The sequence below is a fragment of the Adiantum capillus-veneris genome, chromosome 16, assembly GCF_014529385.1.
Source record: "Adiantum capillus-veneris isolate H3 chromosome 16, ASM1452938v2, whole genome shotgun sequence".
Lineage (NCBI taxonomy): Eukaryota > Viridiplantae > Streptophyta > Polypodiopsida > Polypodiales > Pteridaceae > Adiantum > Adiantum capillus-veneris.
This window is the reverse complement of record NC_140946.1, coordinates 85,495,428-85,501,840: the sequence shown is the minus strand read 5'-3', so window position 1 is coordinate 85,501,840 and position 6,413 is coordinate 85,495,428.

Sequence of the window (6,413 nt, the reverse complement as noted above, 5' to 3'; positions counted from 1 at the left end):
TTTGTCGAGTAGATCTTTGATATCTATTCAAATCAATAAATATTCTCTTCTTTCTCCCCCCCCCCCCCCCCCCCCCCCCCCCCCCCCCCCCCCCCCCCCCCCCCCCCCCCTCTCTCTCTCTCTCTCTCTCTCTCTCTCTCTCTCTCTCTCACACACACACACACACACACCCACAAATGCACGTAGAGTTTTGAGGTTGAGACTCTTGGAGATAGGGTTGCAGAGAAACGCACACAGCTTGGAGAAGACGAAGGAAGCTCAAGGCACACAATACATAGTGTATTACTTAGTGTGTAATGGAAAGATAAGATAGCCCTACAGTGATGGGTGTATGTACAATGCACGGGGGAAAAAAACTCCTAATGAGGGGAAAAATGCATCGGCGGTCTTAAGTGTGTTCACACACATCACTACCACATGTATATGGTAACAAATCCCCCATGGGAGTGATGTGGTGAGCGAGAGCTGGCACATAGAGTATAGGGAAGTGCCATGCCATGAGGACATGGTCAGTCCACAAAGGGGAGTAAGCCCAAAGCTTTGCGAAAAGTTTCGAACTTCTCACAAGACAATGCCTTTGTGAAAAGATTTGCAAGGTTGTCGTGTTGACACATAAGCCAAGCTGATCTCTCCTACTAAGAGCCTCTCCCTGACATAGTGGTAATTCACCTCAATGTGCTTTGTGCGAGCATGAAAAATTGGGTTCCTCGCAATTGCCAATGTGATCTGACTATCAGTGTAGATGTTGTTGCCAATGTCCTATCCAACATCCAAATCAGCCATAAGGCGTATGAGCTATACACACTCAATCGTAGTCGTGAAAACTGTCATGTACTCTACCTCACAACTGGAAGTGTCCACAGTAGCTTGCTTCTTGCTCAACCGTGATATGCATGAATTGTCTAGCATGAAACAAAAACCACTCATGGGCACTCACATGTCAAAACAATCGGCCCAATCTGAGTCCGAAAAAGCATGTAAATATGGCGGCAATGATCTCCCCTTGGGATACAACAAGCCAATCTGAGTCCGAAAAAGCATGTAAATATGGCGGCAATGATCTCCCCTTGGGATACAACAAGCCAATCTGAGTCCGAAAAAGCATGTAAATCTGGCGGCAATGATCTCCCCTTGGGATACAACAAGCCAAGGAAGCTCAAGGCACACAACAGAGAGTGTATTACTTAGTGTGCAATGGAAAGATAAGATATCCTTAGAGTCATGGGCATATATACAATGCACGGGGAAAAAACCTCCTAATGAGGGGAAAATTTGACCGTCCTAAGTGTGTTCAAACACATCACTACCACAAGTATATGGTAACAAAGACTTGTCGAGTAGACCTTTGAGATCTCTCTCAGTCAATAAAAAGAGGAAACTGTGATAACCATTGAGTCTAGTAGATTGGTTATACAATTCCCTCTTAAAAACGAGCTCTCTCTCTCTCTCTCTCTCTCTCACACACACACACACACACACATGTTGGTGCACAACCCCTCGATTACCCTCTCTGTCTCCCTCCAAATTACTTCGATTAGAAATAACAATATAAGTAGATGATGCATTTCTTATAGTAGAATTGAATCCCTTTTTTCTTGAAACAATATATAATTGCTTTTGCAAGGCTGCTAGATTAGTGGGGAAACTCTCTCTCTCTCTCTCTCTCTCTCTCTCTCTCACACACACACACACACACACACACACACACACACACACATGTTTATGCCCCATGTGAGGATGTAACAATTTTTTGCCAGGTGCACACCTCCTCTTGTCACATAATGTCCTTGGGGTGGTTAGAGAGTGACAATGGATGTACTCAACTTCCAGCTCTTCTACATCCATCATGCCCATTATGGGACTATTCGAGACCTGTGTTCGTACAAAACCAGGGTTTAGTATATTTGTAACTGGATAAATTTACAAAATCCGAGCTAGATTCCAAGCTTGCCTTTAAAAAGAGCGATAAAATTTTGCAAGGTTTAGTGTAAATACTAGCAATTCTCTAAATTTTGACCTAAATTTATTGTACCCTTATATATTTTCAATGTTTGCACAAAAAAACTAGGGTTTTGGTGTATTTTTAACCACCTAAAACTAGAAAATCTTGGCTAGATTCCAAGCTTGCCTGGAAAAAAATTGGAAAGATTTTAGTGGTAAATTTTCAAATTTTGGCCCTTCTTTATTTCGAGTACAAATTTCTTTTTTGCAAGCTCAATTAATTAGTTCAATCGGGAAAATTGTTTTTGGAAAGCCCTATTTGAGACCTCATGTGTCACATGCTTATGTTGTCCCACGTGAGGCACAGGTAGTGCCAAGCCGCCGACTTCAAGACCATTCGACTTTGCTTAGTTGTAGCATGCAGTGTGCACATCCTCGGGGTTAGTAGAATAACAACATGTGTAGGTGCCCATCACAATGTTTTTGCTCGACACTGCCCGATGTGTGGAATCATTGAGAGCATGGCATTTGCTATTCTCAGGTCTTCTTCTCCTTTTCATTTGTATGATTCATGGTCCATATTCATATTGGCACAATGTTCCTTGATGTGACGAGATGGCCCTGTGATGGCACCCATACATGCACATGGTTATGGGTTAGGCTTCCTTGCGTGCGATCCCTCCCTCTCTCTCCCCATCATGCTCTCCCTCTGCCTTTGTGCCAACAGCTCCAACCATGTGTTTGCACCATGGACCTATACTATCAAGCAAAAAATCTTTGCTTGTCCGCAATCATATTGATGCATGTCAACTTTCTGTGTCTCTCCCTTCTCCTCCACATGCCATATCCGCCCTTTCTCTCCTCAGAGCTCTCAATAGCATCTCTGAAGATTCGCGTTAATTAAGCACCTGAAAAAGATTGGCATGACCTACTGGTGGTGTTTTCAATTTATTAACCCTACTCACTATTGCTATTAAAAAAATGATAAACTATCAAAATAGAGTCACCCTTCAAATTTGAGGGCTCTGTCTGGACTCGTGTAGAAAGAAAAGGGGGGTTTGTTTATGGCATTCAAAAGGAATAGTAGAGCCACTCTTCAAATCGCCTTCAAGAGGAAAAAATAGACTCATCGCTCATCGAACAATGTTGATGCTTCTAGGGCTCATCTCTCTCTCTCTCTCTCTCTCTCTCTCTCTCTCTCATGTTGGCACCGCACGCAAGGATGTAATAGATTCTCAGCAGATGCACCCCTCCCCCTCTTCGCAAAGCGTGTCATTGGGGTGGTGAGAGAGTCATTTTAGATGTACTAAGCATCCAACTTTTATACCTCTGTCATCCCCTTCCATTTTGGGGCTTAAAAAATCGAGGTTTATTGTATTTTTAACCAGCTTAAATTGTAAAATACTAGATAGATTCTAAGCTTATCTTAAAGAAAACCAACTAAATTCTGCAAGTTCTAGTATAAATACCATCAATTCTTCAAATTTTGACCTAAAAACAGAAAAAGGTTTTAGTGTGCCCTTTATTTACTTTAAAATTATCTCGATCTGGAAAAAAGATTTGCCACCCTCTTAGAAAACTCTCTCTCTCTCTCTCTCTCTCTCTCTCTCTCTCACACACACACACACACACACACACACGTCCTTTCCATTTTGAGGCTATTCAAGATTGGTGTTCGATAAAAATTGGGTTTTAGTATACATTTAACAGGTTAAAAGTGCAAAATCCTAGCTCAATTCCAAGTTTTTCTTAACGTAAACCAATAGAATTTTGTTGGTGTAAATATGAACAAATCCCTAAAGTTTGACCTTTTATGACCATTCGCTTTCAAAAAGGGAAGCTGAGCCACCCTTGAATTGGCTTTCAAAAGGAAAAGTAAAGTCTGCTCCAAAACGAAAAGTACACTCTACCTTTTTTTGAAAAAACTTCAAAGGTTGAAAGGTTCAAAGTTGAACATTGAAAAGGTTCACATGTTGCAAGTTTCATAGAAATGAGACACATGATACAAGATGAGAGCTTCTTTGGCCTTGAAATTTTTAAGCTCCGTGATATATAGTATAGAAGTGTGTTGTAACGTCAATAATTGTTAAGGTTGCACAAAAATTACACACGTTCGTGTAACAAAAGAAATCCTTAGGGATGTTGTCAAGTCTTGTATCTTGTAAGGACAACCCAACTAGCTAATGTCTTTATCGGTGAACATACAAAGTATTTGAGTGAGTTGTTAGAATTGTGTATAGCCAATCACTCATGTGGAGCTTTGCTTGTGAACAATTACTATGCTATGTTGCCTATATCTATTAGTTGGTTATTACAAAAACACAGTTTTGTGTGGCCCGTAAGCTACCTTGTCTCTTTGCTATGTTTTCTTCCTCAAGAAGCCCTAAAGTTGTTTGTTCTTTTGGATTGATTTTGTTCAATGCAACACTCTTATATTGCTAGAATTCCTCTACCTTTTCCCGGTAATTTCTAGGTGCTAACTAACTCACTCCTCTTATGACTAGAAATAAATTAAAGAAAGAAAAAATCCTTATATAGAAAAAGGAGAAATTGTGTCACGATAAGAGCTAGACCAAAGGCCAACTCACATGCAGTTAAGGGGGGTTATATTTAGCAAGCCAAGGGCCTATATATGGCATGGTTGGATGGAGATGTGCATGTGCTAGTCCCCAGGCTTTTAGATTGGTATCAGAGCTCAGGGGAGAAGGGCAAGCATGGGGGGGGGAGGTAGGGAAGAGGCGTGGAGCTTGGATGGACTCTCTCTCTCTCTCTCTCATATGCTTGAGGAGCCACGGGAAACAGGGCTTTCATGGAGGAGCTCAACAGAGCAATGACCGGGACCGTCCCTTTTACATCAAGGAGATGACAACGACGAGCATTTTTTGGTGATTTTATGGGCTTGAAGTAAGTGCGAGTTATTTCTCTATGTTTTGCGTTTCTATACGGGCTTGCGATGAGGCATTGTTGACAGAGCATTGGCTCTTCTTCTTCGTTGTACAATGTTGTTGTAGCAAAGGTTGCCATATTTTTCTTTTTTGCTTCATATTGGGAGCACCTTTGGGCACCCTAAGGTGACCAAGGGTCACCACAAGCGCCCCATATCACCTTCCATGCAAGTCGCACAAGGCTTCGACATCTCTGGGTTAGAAGATCTTTGAAGGAAATTTTTTACATGCAAAGAGGTTGCAAGGGTGCATAGTAAGTTTTGAACATTGCACATTCAACTGTGAGTATGAGGGCTTATTGGCTTCAAGATCCGAAGCTCATCTCAGACTCCACAAGAACAAAGGCACGATAAGTGGTTTCAATGTTTGGAAGGGGCATCTCATTTGAGGTTGCAAAGTGGACAATTGATTTCAAAATTCATGGGAAGCATAGTTCAAGCTCAACACGAGCGTTTGAAGAAAGCGATTAACCTTGGGAAAGGCCTAATGAAAATGTCATACAAAGTTATCAAAGCAATCATAATCCAGTGCCTAAGAAGCACAGCTTCTCCATATGCATGGCATTAGATAGAGCACAGTGACTAGGGCGGATCATAAGGTTTGAGATTTCATGTTTTGGGGTTTCATAGCTTAATGTGTAATTTTATATTGCAGGAGCATGTCAGTATGTTAACTTCGGCTATGGCACCTTGAGAGCCTACATTTGGGTTCAAGTTTGACCGTGGTCATCCCCTGATCGTTCAACTAAGGCTATAGTAACCATAATTTAGACTAAGGAGCAAGGCTCCAAATGGGACTACTCACGAGCAAGGCTTGTGCAAGACACGAGTGTACATGGTGAAGCAAGGCTTCTTCGCATGTGAGGTGTCCTACATAGGTGACCACACCATGGGGTGTTATGACTTATGATGCCAAGGATGGTTATTCAAGAAAGTTGGTAAGCAAGCTCAGTTTAAGGTTTAAAATTTTGAACCTATGAATCTTGCAGAATCTTCTACACATCTAGCTTGGTAAACAATCAGTTGCTTTGGTCACAAAAGGTTTTGTAGTAAGATGAAGCTGATAGCTAGATTTCATGAGCTATCTCATTTTAACAGTGGTTAAGCTAAGGTACTTCTATGACTCTCAATATGATTTACAATGCAACAAGGTTGATTGTCTATAAATGATCGACAAGTCAGTTTTTTTTTACCTTGACATCTGGATGTCAACAAGAGCACATGTTAGCTATCAGCACATAGGCCCATCATGTTTTATCCTTTCAATGTCCTTACACAAAGCAAGGATTCCCTTTTAGGCATATTACATAGAAGCTTTCAAACTTTGGTATATGCTATCAACATACGGACTTGGGAGGACTTTGCAACATGTCTGAATGATATTTCATTGAGTGTGAGTATGCACAGGCCAAGCGGGCATGAATGGTCCATACGACAACTCTCAATTTATCAACATACATGGCTATGAGCCAAATTCATCAACATACATTGCTATGTGCCAAATTCAAACATGGGTATTTCTGAATTT